General features: G+C 46.0%; 1 non-coding gene and 1 pseudogene across 1 annotated transcript in view; both read right to left on the bottom strand.

Annotated features, from left to right (window-relative positions):
- Positions 1 to 73, bottom strand: part of LOC149574639 (5.8S ribosomal RNA) — a 154-nt gene extending 81 nt beyond the window's left edge. Inside the window, exon 1 of the ribosomal RNA XR_016361262.1 lies at positions 1 to 73. This exon is cut by the window's left edge and continues 81 nt beyond it. This is a non-coding gene — a ribosomal RNA (5.8S ribosomal RNA).
- A 710-nt stretch (positions 74 to 783) lies between these two features.
- Positions 784 to 2415, bottom strand: LOC149574638 (18S ribosomal RNA; annotated as a pseudogene).
- Positions 2416 to 18117: the final 15702 nt, after the last annotated feature.

Here is an 18117-nt window from a genome sequence, read left to right as displayed (position 1 = left end):
AATTCACACTAAGTATCGCATTTCGCTACATTCTTCATCATGGCGAGAGCCGAGATATCCATTATCGAGAGTCATGATTTTTTTTTGCTATTGTCTTTCGGCGACCCAAGCATGCAAGGCGCTGGCTCGTGCTTCATTCTTTGGATTTCCTAGGTGCGCGATGCACCCGTGTGTTGGGTGTTGACACATCCCAAACCTCGAGCACCCAATGGGTGCGATGAGGAACGTTGTGGTGTGTCCCTGCCCCATCACCTCACAAAGGTGGGAGGTGATGCATGAGAGAGCTGTGTCAGCGGATGGGGTCCCTGCCCCAAAAATCATGTGAGTGCACCCATCCTAAACACAGAATGCTCCAAGTGATGAGTCAACACACCTGGGCAAGGCAACGGGGGGTTGTGGCAGGCAGTCCCGACTTGTTGCCGTCGAAATGATGGATCCCTGGCATAGCGTCGCGCATGTGATCAGACCATGAAATCTTAGCGAGGGATGAGGCTCGGACCCCCTGTAAACTGCAACCGAGCAGAGACCTCTCGCTTTGATGCAGACATCATTTGAAGGCACCGATCCTAATCCTGATTACATTTGAGTCTCTTCTTCGCCCCTCGGGGAATCCACAATTTCGATCACGGGCATTCGATGTGACCCTCGACCTCGACGGTGCTAGACCTGTAGCTTGGCCATCTAACACATCGCTGTAGGGCCAAGTGTTCGCACATCGCCGAGATTTCGGGGGTGGGGAGGAGGCCAGCTCCATCCCCTACACGATTCAGGGTCTCGAACCGACAATGATCCTACCACAAGTTCATCTACGGTAACCTTGTTACAACTTCTCCTTCCTCTAAATGATAAGGTTCAGTGAATTTCTCGCAACATTGCCGACAGGAACCACCGTCATTACCATGATTCGAACACTTCACCAGATCATTCAATCGGTAGGAGTGATGGGCAGTGTGTAAAAAGGGCAGGGACGTAGCCAACGCGAGCTGATGACTCGCGCTTACTAGGAATTCCTCGTTGAAGATCAATAATTGAAATGGTGCAATTTGGCAAGATTTCCCAAACCTTTCGAGCTAGGGAGAGAAACTCATTGGTTGCATCAATGTAGCATGCATGTAGCCCAGAACATCTAAGGGCATCACAGACCTGTTATTGCCTCAAGAAAGAGCTATGAATCTGTCAATCCTTACTATGTCTGGACCTAGTAAGTTTCCCCGTGTTGAGTCAAATTAAGCTGCAGGCTCCACTCCTAGTGGTGCCCTTCCGTCAATTCCTTTAAGTTTCAGCCTTGCGACCATACTCCCCTCGAAACTCGAACACTCTGATTTCTCAGAAGGTGCTGGCAGAGTCCTTAGAGCAACATCCGCCGATCCCTAGTCGGCATCGTTTATGGTTGAGACTAGGACGGTATCTGATCGTCTTCGAGCCCCCAACTTTCATTCTTGATTAATGAAAACATCCTTGGAAAATGCTTTCGCAGTGGTTCATCTTCCATAAATCCAAGAATTTCACCTCTGAAAATGAAATATGAATGCCCCCGACAGTCCCTATTAATCATTACTCCGGTCCCGAAGGCCAATGGAACAGGACCAGACTCCTATCATGTTATTCGATGCTAATGTATTCAGAGTGTAGGCTTGCTTTGTGCACTCTAATTTTTTCAAAGTAATGGTGCCAAAACCACGACCCAGCCAATTAATGCCAGGAACACGCTGCCGGCAAAAGGGACGTGAGGGCCAGGGCACACCCAGAAGGCAGACCGACCGTGACGACCCAAGGTCCAATTATGAGCTTTTTAACTGCAACAACTTAAATATACGCTATTGCAGCTAGAATTACCATGGCTGCTGGCACTAGACTTTCCCTCCAATGGATCCTCATTAAGGGATTTAGATTGTACTCATTCCAATTACCAGACTCGATGAGCCCAATATTGTTATTTATTGTCACTACGTCCCCATGTCAGGATTGGGTAATTTGCGCGCCTGCTGCCTTCCTTGGATGTGGTAGCCGTTTTTCAGGCTCCCTCTCTGGAATTGAACCCTAATTCTCCATCACCCATCACCACCATGGTAGGCCTCTATCCTACCATCAAAAGTTGATAGGGCAAAAATTTGAATGAAGCGTCGCCAGCACAAAGGCCGTGCGATCCGTCGAGTTATCATGAATCACCGAAATAGTGGGCAAGCCTGTGCTAGCCTTTTATCTTATAAATGCATCCCTTCTGAGAGTCAAGATTTGGTGCATGTATTAGCTCTAGAATTACTATGGTTATCCGAGTAGCAAATTACCATCAAAGAAACTATAACTGATTTAATGAGCCATCCGCAGTTTCACAGTCTGAAATAGTTCATACTTAGACATGCATGGATTAATCTTTGAGACAAGCATATGACTACTGGCAGGATCGACCAGGTAGCTTCTAACAATGAGGGGACCCCCAAGACTTGCTATAGCCAAGGGATACCCACCGCGGTTGGAAATCGAAATTTGCATTCGCTCCGTCATGCATCCAAACATAATCCGCCGCACAAGCAACAAGAATGACGTTCACAGCACATGCAAGACTTGTAACGCTCAAAGATTTCACACAAGAGGAAAGTGTCCCATCATCAACTGGAGAGGGCCAAATAGGGAGCCTCGGTTCACAGGCACCTGGGAAGAACATCTTGTACGAAACCCTTTACCGTCAAACTTGTTGTCGCCACTACTCAAAAAGAAGCCTCGAGTCTGTATGAGATGCACCACGCACGTAGCCACCTCAATTGTAAGGCCACTCAGAGACATCCATTTCCCAGGCATATGCCTCCTACATGCCTATTGAGGTGCACCCGCACAGACAAAATCCTTCTGGATTGCAACAAACATTTTCCCACGACAAAGAGCTGGTTGCCGAAGTGCCAACGGAGACTGCCATGCTGAAGGGTGAAGGGCCGTGCAAGTCAGAAACATGGCGTGTTATGCGATTGGCGGGGGCATCACTGTGCATGCGACCACCTCAATTATAAAGCTGCTCAAGGGCATTGTGTATAACACCCCCTCCACACATTTATAGGTGATGAGAGCCTGCCCGCATACACGAACATGTCTAACCTCTGGAAAATTTCCCCTTTCCTAGCACAGCCTCGCTAACCGTTCCTTGTGACATGTGATCTACCAGCATAGGTACAAAAAATTTCCTACAGGTGAACACTCACACTAGCATTGTTGGACAAGCTTCAATCTCATGCACATGCACATACCGAAGAACTGCACCGCGAGGGAACCCACCTGCGAGCACCCACATCTCGGCAAAAAGCATTCATGCGATTTCTTCCCCTAGACAGACACGTTGGGCCTACACTTGTCAGAGCATAGCAAAGACGAGCACTCTAGTTCGCAGGAGCCTGAGAAGAACATCTCATATGAAACCCGTTCCCCCAAAATGCTTGAATCACAAATGCTCACAGCAGAGTTGTAATGCAAAGATGTACACTATGCACGCGACCGAGTAAGGACACTCAGAGACATCCATTTCCTAGGCATATGCCCCCTACACACTTTTTGGTACACCCCGTACAAATGGCCATGCTTCGACAAGCCCTCCTAGAATTTTGCATCTAAAGAGAGATGAAACGCCTTGAGCTTTTTGTCCACACAATGCAAACACCGAACACACTCTTTAGGGGGGAGCTGAAGAAGAGTATCTCCCACAGAACCCATAAGCCGCAGCCGTTCGGATCGCACAGGGTAGGACAGGGCATGGAGAGTTTCTGCATCCAAACAAAAATTATCGATAATACTCTACGCTTCTACTGGCCCAAACCAAAAAGGCTGTCACGACAGTTCAATGCACTTCTCTAGGATGAGACAGTGAAGAGGCAAGCACGCATCGAGAATGCACTAGGGAATAAATTATGTGGCAACCAAACCTTTCATCAGCCCCCCTCTCAATCCCAAGGCTCTACCAATCAAAAAAAACTTAGGGTGGAGAGTGGACCCTTGATGAAATTAGGGATGTCGAATAATGCATCCGTGCAACCATCTCTTTCCTTCTTGCTGTCCGGGCAGGATAAAAATGCAATGATAGAACGTGCCAATGAGACGGAGCCCTTGGCTAAAAGATACAACTCCATGCACACTCAGCAATAAACACATCTTAGAATCAAACACCAAATGTGCAGTGTGTTGCAAGCCATGCAGACACCTACATATAGGGTATATCCAACAAAACAAAGCGACAAGTACTTCCCATGAGCTCTGCCATTGCGATTACTCAATGGGATATACTCACCGCCACAGATTAATGACCATCATTACCGTCTCGGAATAGATACAAGCACATCGAGCTTCATCCAATCAACTGGATGAATTTCACCTTGAAGGGGGCCAATCCAAAAGTTCCGGAGGTCACCTCCTAGAACTCTCAAGAACAAGGCCCATCTTACATGCAAACTCTGCTACTGCGCAAACATAGGTTGCAATTAAAGAGAAATTGCAAGGCCGTCACAATGGCCTGAGACCAATGCTCCGACTAAGTCAATTTTCTCTTGCAATCACCATGCCACCGTTCACAGAGAGATCTCCCCATTCACTTGTGATGCGACGCACAATCCAAGTGCTAGATGCGAGCTTGCCCTTGAAAGGCCACTTTCCAAGGCATCCCCCAATGACACATTGGAATGACAACCACTATCAAAACATTCCCAATGTTGTGCCGATCGAGTTGGCATAGAGGCGACCTTGGGGAGCTCCCGCGTAGCAATCGGGATGTTCTTTCGTACCCATCTCTCACAAAGACCAATGTTAGCTATGAAACAATTTGGAATCCAAGGGCTCGCATCCATCGATATCGTTAGTACTGGGTCTATATACAAAGGAGACAGAGAGGTTTCAAGAGGAGAAGCCCCCCCTACTCGCTCGCACAAACATCCCAAATTCTAGACACAAGCTCCTGCCCTTAGCATCGCTCTCCAAATCACTGCAATGAAACATTGGAAAGACAACCGCTATCAAACAACTCCCAAAATTGTGGCAATGGAGTGAGAGAGAAGAGCAACTTTGGGGAGAGGCGCATAGCAAATGGGCTGCTCCTTCATTCTGCTCTTATATACAGATCCGATGTCACTGATTTCGTTTGGAGTCCAGGGTGCATTCGTCCTTTCCCACATGAGCAATGGCTCTTCTGATCGAATGGCCATGGGGAGCTTTCGATAACAAAGGCTCCCTTGTCACTCATGATGCACAGCCCAACTACTAGACAATGTCTCACCCTTCAGATAGCTGCCCAGGAAACCACCACAATGGCACCATTGGAATGACAACCACTGCCGAACCATTCCAAAAATTTTGTGCCAAAGAAGTTGTTGTGAAGAGAACGACTTTGGGGAGAGAGCACTCACATAGCAAAATTGGGATGGCTTCATAGCCCTTCCAATAGAAACGATGCTGGTGCCAATATTCAAAATCCAAATAACGTGTCTTTATCGAACACCAGCACCGATTCTATTGGGGAGGGTCACCAAGAGCTTTTGTTATCAAAGCCTCCCATTGTAGCCATGATAGGCACGCAAAATTTTTTGCTAGAGCACAAAGCACCCACCTCATGGCTAGAGACAAGGGCTCGCCATTAGATCAACTTTGAAATCACAGAACAGACGCACTGTAGAATGGCAACCGCTGCCAAGTCTCTTCCGTAATTGCATTGGTCGAGTGATCGAAGAAGGTGATCTAAGAGAGGGTCAAAGCATAGGCATTTGTTGGGGGATTCGTGCCGATGGCATAAATTTATGCAATACCCAAGCAACACCGGACGGAGGTGCTAGACGAGGGCTCCCATTTTAGATCGAGTTTTAAAATCACCAAGAAGATGCGGTGAAGGCTGGCAACCACTGCCAAACCCTTTTCAAAAATTGAGCTAGCTGAGTGACAAGAAAACATGATCTAAAGGAGAGTCTAGGAATAGCACCCTCGAGGGTGGGCTTCATGCCCCTCTAATTGATTCAACGTTGGCATCCACCGTTTCAAAATCTGACATATCCATCCGCCCTGACAGCGGCATTGAATCAATGAGGGGGGCACGGGAGAGGCTCGCGGCAACCACCTCTCCCTTTGTAGCCACAATAGGCACTTAAAAAAATTTTCTAGAGCACCAAAGCACCCACCTCATAGCTACAAACAAGGGCTCGCCATTAGATCAACTTCAAAATTGCAGAATAGATGCGCTGTAGAATGGCAACCGCTACCAAGTCTCTTCTGTAATTGCGTCAGTTGAGTGATCGAAGAAGGTGATCTAAGACAGGGTCCAAGCATAGGCATTTGTTAGGGGATTCACGTCAATTGCATAAATTTATGCAACACCCAAGCAACACCGGACGGAGGTGCTAGATGAGGGCTCCCATTTTAGATCAAGTTTTAAAATCACCAAGTAGACGCAGTGAGGGCTGGCAACTACTGCCAAACCTTTTTTCAAAATTGTGCCAGCTGAGTGACAAGAAAACATGATCTAAAGGAGAGTCCAGGTATAGCAGCCACGAGGGTGGGCTTCATGCCCCTCTAATTGATTAACCATCAGTGTCCACCATTTCAAAATCTGACATATCCATCCACCCTGACAGCGGCATTGAATCAATGAGGGGGGCACGGGAGAGGCTCGCGGCAACCACCTCTCCCATTGTAGCTGCGAGAGGCATGCAAAAAATTTTGCTAGAGCGCCAAGCACCCACCTCATGGCTATAGACAAGGGCTCGCCATTAGATCAACTTTGAAATCGCAGAACAGACGCGGTGTAGAATGGCAACCACTACCAAGTCTCTTCCATAATTGCGTCGGTCGAGTGATCAAAGAAGGTGATCTAAGAGAGGGTCCAAGCATAGGCATTCATTATGGGATTCACGCCGATGGCATAAATTTATGCAATACCCGAGCAACACCGGACAGAGGTGCTAGACGAGGGCTCTCATTTTAGATCAAGTTTTAAAATCACCAAGTAGACACGGTGAGGGATGGCAACCATTGCCAAACCTTTTTCCGAAATTGTGCCAGATGAGTGACAAGAAAACATGATCTAAAGGAGAGTCTAAGAATAGCACCCTCAAGGGTGGGCTTCATGCCCCTCTAATTGATTCAACGTCGGCATCCACCATTTCAGAATCTGACATATCCATCTGCCCTGACAGCAGCGTTGAATCAATGAGGGGGGCACGAGAGAGGCTCACGGAAACTACCTCTCCCATTGTAGCCGTGATAGGCACGCAAAATTTTTTTCTAGAGCGCCAAGCACCCACCTCATGGCTATAGACAAGGGCTAGCAATTAGATCAACCTCGAAATCACAGAACAGATGCGGTGTAGAATGGCAACCACTGCCAAGTCTCTTCCGTAATTGCCTCGGTCGAGTGATCAAAGAAGGTGATCTAAGATAGGGTCCAAGTGTAGGAATTCGTTGGGGGATTTGTGCCAATGGCATAAATTTATGCAACACCCGAGCAACACCGGACGAAGGTGCTAGATGAGGGCTCCCGTTTTAGATCAAGTTTTAAAATCACCAAGTAGACATGGTGAGGGCTAGCAAGTGCTACCAAACCTTTCTCCAAAATTGCACCAGCTGAGTGACAAGAGAACATGATCTAAAGGAGAGTCCAGGAATAGCACCCTTGAGGGTGGGCTTCATGCCCCTCTAATTGATTCAATGTCAGCATCCACCATTTCAAAATCCGACATATCCATTCGCCTTGACAGCGGCATTGAATCAATGAGGGGGGCACGGGAGAGGCTCATGGAAACCACCTCTCCCATTGTATCCATGATGGGCATGCAAAATTTTTTGCTAGAGCGCCAAGCACCCACCTCATGGCTAGAGACAAGGGCTCACCATTAGATCAACTTCAAAATCGCAGAACAAAAGCAGTGTAGAATGGCAACTGCTGCCAAGTCTCTTCCGTAATTGCATCGGTCGAGTGACCAAAGAAGGTGATCTAAGAGAGGGTCCAAGCGTAGGCATTCATTGGGGGATTCACGCCGATGGCATAAATTTATGCAATACCAGAGCAACACCGAACGGAGGTGCTAGATGAGGGCTCCCATTTTAGATCGAGTTTTAAAATCACCAAGTAGATGCAGTGAGGGCTAGCTAGCACTGCCAAATCTTTTTTTGAAATTGCACCAGCTGAGTGACAAGAAAACATGATCTAAAGGGGAGTCCAGGAATAGAACCCTCGAGGGTGGGCTTCATGCCCCTCTAATTTATTCAATGTCGGCGTCCACCATTTCAAAATTTGACATATCCATCCACCCTTACAGTGGCATTGAATCAATGAGGGGGGCATGGGAGAGGCTCGCGGCAACCACCTCTCCCATTGTAGTCATGATAGGCATGCAAACAAAATTTCTAGAGCGCCAAAGCACCCACCTCATGGCTAGAGACAAGGGCTCGCCATTAGATCAACTTCGAAATCGCAGAACAGACGCGGTGTAGAATGGCAACCGCTGCCAAGTCTCTTCTGTAATTGCATCGGTTGAGTGATCGAAGAAGGTGATCTAAGAGAGGGTCCAAGTGTAAGCATTCATTGGGGGATTCACGTCGATGGCATAAATTTATGCAATACTTGAGCAACACCGAGCGAAGGTGCTAGACGAGGGCTCCCGTTTTAGATCAAGTTTTAAAATCAGCAAGTAGACGTGGTGAGGGCTGGCAACCAATGCCAAACCTTTTTCTGAAATTGTGCCAGTTGAGTGACAAGAAAACATTATCTAAAGGAGAGTCTAGGTATAGCACCCATGAGGGTGGGCTTCATGCCCCTCTAATTGATTCAATGTCAACGTCCATCGTTTCAAAATTTGACATATCCATCTGCCCTGATAGCGGCATTGAATCAATGAGGGGGGCACGGGAGAGGCTCGTGGCAACCACCTCTCCCATTGTAGCTATGATAGGCATGCAAAATTTTTTGCTAGAGCGCCAAGCACCCACCTCATGGCTAGAGACAAGGGCTCGCCATTAGATCAACTTCGGAATCGCAGAACAGACGTGGTGTAGAATGGCAACCACTGCCAAGTCTCTTCCGTAATTGCGTCAGTCGAGTGAATGAAGAAGGTGATCTAAGAGAGAGTCCAAGCATTAGGAATTCGTTGGGGGATTCACTCTGATGGCATAAATTTATGCAATACTCAAGCAACACCGGACAGAGGTGCTAGACGAGGGCTCCCATTTTAGATCAAGTTTTAAAATCACCAAGTAGACGCAGTGAGGGCTAGCACCCATTGCCAAACCTTTTTCTGAAATTGTGCCAGCTGAGTGACAAGAAAACATGATCTAAAGGAGAGTCCAGGAATATCACCTTAGAGGGTGGGCTTCATGCCGTTCTAATTGATTCAACGTCGACATCCACCATTTCAAAATCTGACATATCCATCTGCCCTGACAGTGGCATTGAATCAATGAGGGAGGCACAGGAGAGGCTCGCGGCAACCACCTCTCCCATTGTAGCCATGATAGGCACAAAAAAAATTTGTTTGGAGCAAAAAGCACCCACCTCATGGCTATAGACAAGGGCTCGCCATTAGGATCAACTTCGAAATCGCAGAACAAATGCGGTGTAGAATGGCAACCGCTGCCAAGTCTCCTCCATAATTGCGTCAGTCGAGTGATCGAAGAAGGTGATCTAAGAGAGGGTCCAAGCGTAGGCCTTCGTTGGGGGATTCGCGCTGATGGCATAAATTTATGCAATACCCTAGCAACACCGGACGGAGGTGCTAGACGAGGGCTCCCATTTTAGATCAAGTATTAAAATCACCAAGTAGACGCGGTGAGGGCTGGCAACTGCTACCAAACATTTTTTTGAAATTGCGCCAGCTGAGTGACAACAAAACAAGATCTAAAGGAGAGTCCAGGAATAACACCTCGAGGGTGGGCCTCATGCCCCTCTAATTGATTCAACGTCGATGTCCACCATTTCAAAATCTGACATATCCATCCCCCCTAACACTGGTGTTGAATCAATGAGGGGGCATGGGAGAGGCTTGCGGAAACCACCTCTCCCATTTTTGCCATGATAGGCATGCAAAAAATTGCTAGAGCCCCAAGCACCCACGTCATGGCTAGACAAGGGCTCGCCATTAGATCAACTTCGAAATCGCGGAACAAATGCGCTGTAGAATGGCAACCGCTGCCAAGTCTCTTCCATAATTGCGTCGGTCAAGTGATCAAAGAAGGTGATCTAAGAGAGGGTCCAAGGGTAGGGCATTTGTTGGGGGATTCGCCCCGATAGGAAAAATTTATGCAATACCCGAGCAACACCAGACAGAGGTGCTAGACGAGGGCTCCCATTTTAGATTAAGTTTTAAAATCACCAAGTAGATGCGGTGAGGGTTGGCAACCACTGGCAAACCTTTTTCCGAAATTGCGCCAGCTGAGGGACAAGAAAACATGATCTAAAGAAGAGTCCAGGAATAGCACCCTCGAGGGTGGGCTTCATGCCCCTCTAATTGATTCAACGTCAGCATCCACCATTTCAAAATCTGACATATCCATCCGCCCTGACAGCGACGTTGAATCAATGAGGGGGGGCACGGGAGAGGCTCACAACAACCACCTCTCCCATTGTAGCCATGATAGCCATGCAAAAAATTTTTTGCTAGAGCGCCAAGCACCCACCTCATGGCTATAGACAATGGCTCGCCATTAGATCAACTTCGAAATCACAAAACAGACGCGGTGTAGAATGGCAATCGCTGCGAAGTCTCTTCCATAATTGCGTCGGTCGAGTGATCAAAGAAGGTGATCTAAGAGAGGGTCCAAGCATAGGCATTCATTGGGGAATTCGTGCCGATGGAAAAAATTTATGCAATACCCGAGCAACACCGAACGGAGGTGCTAGACGAGGGCTCCCATTTTAGATCAAGTCTTAAAATCACCTAGTAGACACGGTGAGGACTGGCAACCGCTGCCAAACCTTTTTCTAAAATTGTGCCAGCTGAGTGACAAGAAAACATGATCTAAAGGAGAGTCCAAGAATAGCACCCTCGAGGGTGGGCTTCATGCCCCTCTAATTGATTCAACGTCGATGTCCACCGTTTCAAAATCCGACATATCCATCCACCCTGACAGCGGTGTTGAATCAATGAGGGGGGCACGGGAGAGGCTCGCAGCAACCACCACTCCCATTGTAGCCATGATAGGCACTCAAAAAACTTTGCTAGAGCGCCAAGCACCCACCTCATGGCTAGAGACAAGGGCTTGCCATTAGATCAACTTCGAAATCGTAGAACAAACGTGGTGTAGAATGGCAACTGCTGCCAAGTCTCTTCCATAGTTGTGTCGGTCAAGTGATCAAAGAAGGTGATCTCAGAGAGGGTCCAAGCATAGGAATTCGTTGGGGGATTCGCACCAATGGCATAAATTTATGCAATACCCAAGAAACACCGGATGGAGTTGCTAGACGAGGGCTCCCATTTTAGATCGAGTTTTAAAATCACCAAGTAGACGCGGTGAGGTCTGGCAATCGCTACCAAACCTTTTTCTGAAATTGCATGAGCTGAGTGACAAGAAAACATGATCTAAAGGAGAGTTGAGGAATAGCATATCGAGGGTGGGCTTCATACCCATCTAATTGATTCAACATCGGCGTCCACCGTTTCAAAAATTGACATATCCATCCGCCTTGACACCGGCGTTGAATCAATGAGAGGGGCACGGGAGAGGCTCGCACCAACCACCTCTCTTATATAAGCTATTAGTGTGAGGCTCTATCTACATTAGAAATTAGCAAACACACCGATAGCTACCTTAAAAATCCAAATCCTTGAAAATTATGACCAAACGACTATTTACGACCCAGTTTTTTATGAGGTTGGCAGAGGAGCAAAAGATTGTCATTGGTTACGAGATGTGAGTTCATGGAGCCAACGGACTGAAATGCTCATCGAGCTCATCCGATCAACTGGATGAATTTCACCTTGAAGGGGGCCCAATCCAAAAGTTCCGAAGGTCATCTCCTGGAACTCTCAAGAACAAGGCCCATCTTACATGCAAACTCTGCTCCTGCGCAAACATAGGTTGCAATTAAAGAGAAATTGCGAGGCCATCACAATGGCCTGAGGCCAATGATCCGACTAAGTCAATTTTCTCTTGCAATCACCATGCCGCCGTTCACAGAGAGATCTCCCCATTCACTTGTGATGCGATGCACAATCCAAGTGCTAGACGCGAGCTCGCCCTTGGAAGAAAGACCACTTTCCAAGACATCCCCCGATGACACATTGGAACGACAATTGTTGTCGAACCATTCCCAATGTTGTGTCGATCAAGTTGGCACAGAGGTGATCTTAGGGAGCTCCCACGTAGCAATCGGGAAGTGCTTTCGTACCCTTCTCTCACAAAAACCAATGTTAGCTGAAAAAATTTAGAATCCAAGGCTCGTATCCATCAATATCGTCGGCACTGGGTCTATATTCAAAGGCCATGAAGAGGTTCCGATAAGAGAAGCTCCATTGCTTGCTTGCACAAACATCCCCAAATGCTAGACCCAAGCTCTCGCCCTTAGCATCGCTCTCCAGATCACCGCAATGACAAATTGGAACGACAACCACTGTGGAACAACTCTCAAATTTGTGCCGATGGAGTGAGAAAGAAGAGCCAGATCGGGTCGACGAAAATGGCTAAGCCAGATCGGGTCAGCCAGCATGACTCAGCCACCATTTTTTGCCGAGAGCTTTCAATATTAAAGCTCCCATGTCGTCGCAATAAGTACACCATGAAAAATTGCTAGAGCACTGAGCACCCATAGAAAATTACCATTATACCAAGCAATGCCGGAGTGCTAGACAAGGGTTCACGTTTAGATCAAGTTTTAAAATCACCAAAAAGACACGCCATGGATCGCTAACCACTGCCTCACCTTTTCCAAAATTGAGTCATCGGAAAACATGATCTAAAGGAGAGCCAAGGAAAAGCACTGAGATCGCTTCATGCCCCTTTCATTGATTCAACATTAGCATACACCGTTTGAAAACCCAACAATCTGATCCGCCTAGACACCAATGTTGAATCAATGAAAGGGGCATGGGAGAGGCTCGCGGCAACAACCTCTCCTATATAAGCTATTAGTGCGAGGCTCGCTCTGCATTAGAAATCTGCGATAGAACAGAAAACTCCATTAAAAATCCAATTCAATGAAAAATGTGACCAAACAGCCATCCATGACACCATTTTCTGAGCTCGCCCAGAACGGCTCGGCCAGCATGGCTCGACCAGAATGGGTTGGCCAGCATGGCTCGCCCAGATCAGCTCGGCCAGCATGGCTCGCCTAGATCAGCTCGGCTAGAATGGCTCGCCTAGATCAGCTCGTCCAGATTGGGTCGGCCAACATGGTGACTTGGTTACTTGGTGAGAGTACTTGGATCTGTCAAGAAAAAAGGCCAATCTTACATGCAAACTCTGCTACTGCACAAACATAGGTTGCAATTATAGAGAAATTGCAAGGCCATCACAATGGTCTGAGGCCAATGCTCTGACTACTAAGTTCATTTTCTCTTGCAATCGCCATGCTGTCGTTCATAGAGAGATCTCCCCATTCACTTGTGACGACGCACAATCCAAGTGCTAGACGCGAGCTCACCCTTGAAAGGTCATGTTCCAAGACATCCTGATGACACATTGGAATGACAACCACTGTCGAACCATTCCCAATGTTGTGCTGATCGAGTTGGCACAGAGGCGATCTTAGGGAGCTACCGTGTAGCAATCGAGAAGTGCTTTTGTACCCTTCTCTCACAAAAACCAATGTTAGCTGAACAAATTTAGAATCCAAGGCTCGTATCGATCGATATCGTCGGCACTAGGTCTATATTTAAAGGCCACGGAGAGGTTCCAATAAAAGAAGCTCCACTGCTCGCTTGCACAAACATCCCCAAATGCTAGATGCAAGCTCTCGCCCTTAGCATCGCTCTCCAGATCATCGCAATGACACACTGGAACGACAACCGCTATCGAACAACTCCCAAATTTGTGCCGATGGAGTGAGAAAGAAGAGCCAGATCAGGTCAATGAAAATGGCTAAGCCAGATCGGGTCGGCCAGCATGGCTCGCCTGGATCGGGTCGGTTAGCATGGCTCGGCGACCATTTTTTGCCGAGAGCTTTCGATATTAAAGCTCCCATATAGCCACGATAAGTACACCATGAAAAATTGCTAGAGCACCGAGCACCCATAGAAAATTGCCATTATACCAAGCAATGCCGGAGTGCTAGACAAGGGTTCACATTTAGATCGGGTTTTAAAATCACCAAAAAGACATGCCATGGATCGGGAACCACTGCCTCACCTTTTCCAAAATTGAGTCATCAGAAAACATGATCTAAAGGAGAGCCGAGGAAAAGCACCGAGATTGCTTCATGCCCCTTTCATTGATTCAACATCAGCATACACCGTTTGAAAACCCAATAATCTGATCTACCTAGACACCAATGTTGAATCAATGAAAGGGGCATGGGAGAGGCTTGCAGCAACAACCTCTCCTATATAAGATATTAGTGCGAGGCTCGCTCTGCATTAGAAATCTGCGATAGCACGGAAAACTCCCTTAAAAATCCAATTCAATGAAAAATGTGACCAAACAGCAATCCACGACACCATTTTTAGAGCTTGGCCAGATCGGGTTGGCTAGCATGGCTCACCCAGATCAGCTCGGCCAGAATGGCTCACCCAGATCAGGTCGACCAGAATGGCTTGCCCAGATCGGGTCGGCTAGCATGGCTCAGCCAGAATGGCTCGGCCAGATCGGGTCAGCCAGCATGGCTCGCCCAGATCGGCTCGACCAGAACGGCTTGCCTAGATCGGGTCGGCCAGCATGGCTCACCCAGTTCGGCATGGCTAGCATGGCTCAGCCAGAACGGCTCAGCCAGATCGGGTCGGCCAGCATGGTGTTGGCGCTCAAAATTGTAGTCCAAATTTTGAAGCCTATAAATGGTTTGTGAAGCCTATGTACCTAGCTGTACCTTTGAACCCCATGAGGTGTTTTATGCTTCTAGAAACTTTCATTTAGTGCATCTAAGTGTTCCATGAAGTTAAAGCATCATTTTGAACCATTCTGTGAAGTCTTGTTTTGAGTGCATTTCAAATCTGCTTTTTACCTCAAGTATCAAACAGCGATAGGAGGCTGTGTTTGCCATTGAATATTTTGCACCCAAAAAAGTTTTTGTGACTTTCCACTTTGAGAGTGTCTAGTGTCCATACCTAAGAACCTATATTCCAGATTTTGAATCATTTCAAATCCATTTGATTAGGTTTTGAATCCCTCGAAGTTGGTCAGTTCCTGTTTTCATGATTTTGCACTTTGCGCATATTTCTGGGTAGGCCTGTTTGACGTGCTATAACTTTTGACCAGTTGACCAAAATGTTGAAATTCCTATTGCATTATATTTGTGACGTCAGAGACTTTTTAAGTTTCAAGTTTCAACTCTTGACGAATCCGTTTGAGTGATTTTCAAACGCGATTCCAAATGGAATTTCTAACTTTTCACTGGTGTCAGTATTTACAGATTGATTGGTAGCCCTGTTTGAGATGTCATAACTCCTGATCTGTGATTGGTGAGATCGAATGGATTATACCCCTATGTTGTCCTCTAAAAATATTCCAAGTGTGTCAGTTTGCAAGCCATGACGAATCCATTTACACACTTTTTCAGGTCAATTCCATTTGCAAAACTCGCTTTCAGTCAGTGTTCCTAATTGCAAAATTCGGAGTAGCCCACTTTGAGCGTCCGAAATTTGCGCCTAGTTATTCATCATGAGCCAAAATTGCATAGTCATACTCACCTCATGATAGAGTTTTAATGCCCCAGTTTTCATCTCCCCATGTGCTCATTTACCCAAATTTTTCATGAGACAAGATTCAACAGACTGAGAGTGTGCGGAACAGAGATTCAGTGTGCTTGTTTTTAGAGCATTGTCAGTTGTTTGGGTCAATTTTTAAGGCCAACCAATGGACCTCCTGGCACGAATTTGACAGTTGGTAGAAGGTGATAAAATGAATTTTAAATGATCAAATTGTGATCCAATTTGATGTCAGATACTTTGAAGATCTTAATGGATCAGTTTAAGGTGTCAGTCGTGTGAAAATGAAAATTTTTTAGCCGGACCCACTGTGGGGTCTGATTGATTTCAGTGAGCTGATATGATATGTTAAGAATTTTGTTGTCTGTTTGCATGCTTCGAAGCCAACCAGACCTGCATAAAAAATAGTTTCAGAATTTACTACAAATACATGATGCATACTACAACCTAAAAAGACACTCAAATTTAGCATCTATTATAGCATCTAAGCTAGCCATGAATTGTGCAGAAAGGGCTTTGAGTGCAATGAGGTGGTGATTTTGATGGGGGTCAAAAAAGTTTTAGATAGGGCAAAGGAAGGAGATGTGAAACAAACATTACCCTCGTGCAACATTAAAATTGACAACAAAATTGTTTTTCATTAGGAGAATCTCTGAGAAACGTTTGCAGAGAAATTTTAAAACTAAGGAGCCATTTTTCTTGTAGGATTGTGTAAAGATATACTGCCGGATGAAAATTTTATCCAATGGACCATAGATATGGGGCAAATAGCAAAGCCACATGCAATGAAAAGGAGTGAATATGTAACAGGTAAAGTGTGGAATATTGCTATTAATTTTATGGATAAAGGCACATAAAAAATGAGGTCACGAAATTAAAAGAAAAAGCTGCCAAGGGACAAGGAAGTCACGTCTAAAATAGAGGAAGGTGTCAGAGTTTGAGGATGCCATCAGAACAGCCCATGCCATTGAAGATCCATGTCCAGGCATAAAAGAAACTTAGCCAAGTCACAAAACCCGCAGTTCATTGAAAAGAAGTCGCCCACCACTTGTAAAAAGTTGTTCATGCCTAGCAATGGAGAGAACAGGCTCAGAAAAATGAAAGGAGATCCATGTTTGAGGGAGGCATCTCACAGCAAGAGCACACATCTTATAAAGGACATCACGCTTTTAAAGAGAGAAAGTTTCTGTTTTCATCCAGTCCAGAAAAAAGAGGGCAAGGGCGACATCTTTTCAGCCCATTTCAGGCCATTAAAGAGGATGAAGCCTCACATTTTGAGTGAAGAAAAATGTTAGCAAGTGGAGGCTCACGTGATGGAGGTAGAAGCAACGTCTTCAGCAAAATCACTCATGCAGAACAATAACTTTTAAAATGAGGCGTTAAAGGAAGCAGCTATCTTGAACACACAGTCAAACACATGATCTCACGCATCTTGAGAAGCAAGCAGCCGGCTATGATAAGGATGAAGCTCACACCACGCTAACAAGAAGAAAAATTGCAATCATAGAGAGGTGAAATGTAATGTCCCACATTCGCTAGAGTGAGAGGTTTTTGAAACTTTAAATACCTTTTCACACAAAAGACTAAATGAATTAAGAGAAGGCTTTTGGAAAGCCAAGCCCATGTGGTAGGGGCCCCATTCAATCTGAACTTAAATGCCTAATGAAATTAGCATGATGTGGGGTGGGGTCAATATGAAATTTTGAATGGAAATCCAAACATGATGACATGGCGCCAAAAAACCTAGATGCTCCCAGATGATGACACGTGTTCCTATCAAAGGGTTGTCGTTTCCTCGCCATGCGAAGATGCTCGCCAATTAACTACAGCGAGATAGCGAGGCTGACATGGCAGCAAGCAAGATGATGATGTGGTGCCCAGCTGTGCAAAGCTCGAACTAGTCAAAAGGTGATACGTGACAGTGGTCAACTAAAGGTTGACCCCGAATTCAAAGGGTCAGCAAAATTTGCAGAGTTAAAAATAATAATATTTTATTATTATTTTTATTGAAAATGCACGTCCGTTTTTAAAATCAAGCAGGGTTTTAATTCTAATGTTAAGACATTATATTATTATATTTTTTTTTGGATTTTAAATTCAAAGATATGCAGACCTGATGTCTCTACCAGAGGACTATTTTTCAAACGAAGATTTTAGGTGTTTTCGAGAGGCTAGATATGCCTTATCATATACCGTTGGAATTGAGAGAAGACGAACTTTCCAAATTTGGAGTCAGTTTTTGCATAGGTATCAGTCAGTTTGAGCTACATGAGGTTTTCTATCTGGTACCTAAAGTGTAACCATATTCATA

The sequence above is a fragment of the Cupressus sempervirens genome, chromosome 2 (assembly GCF_028749045.1).
Source record: "Cupressus sempervirens isolate cs-2001-9-10 chromosome 2, ASM2874904v1, whole genome shotgun sequence".
Lineage (NCBI taxonomy): Eukaryota > Viridiplantae > Streptophyta > Pinopsida > Cupressales > Cupressaceae > Cupressus > Cupressus sempervirens.
This window is presented reverse-complemented; position numbering and strand designations above follow the sequence as displayed.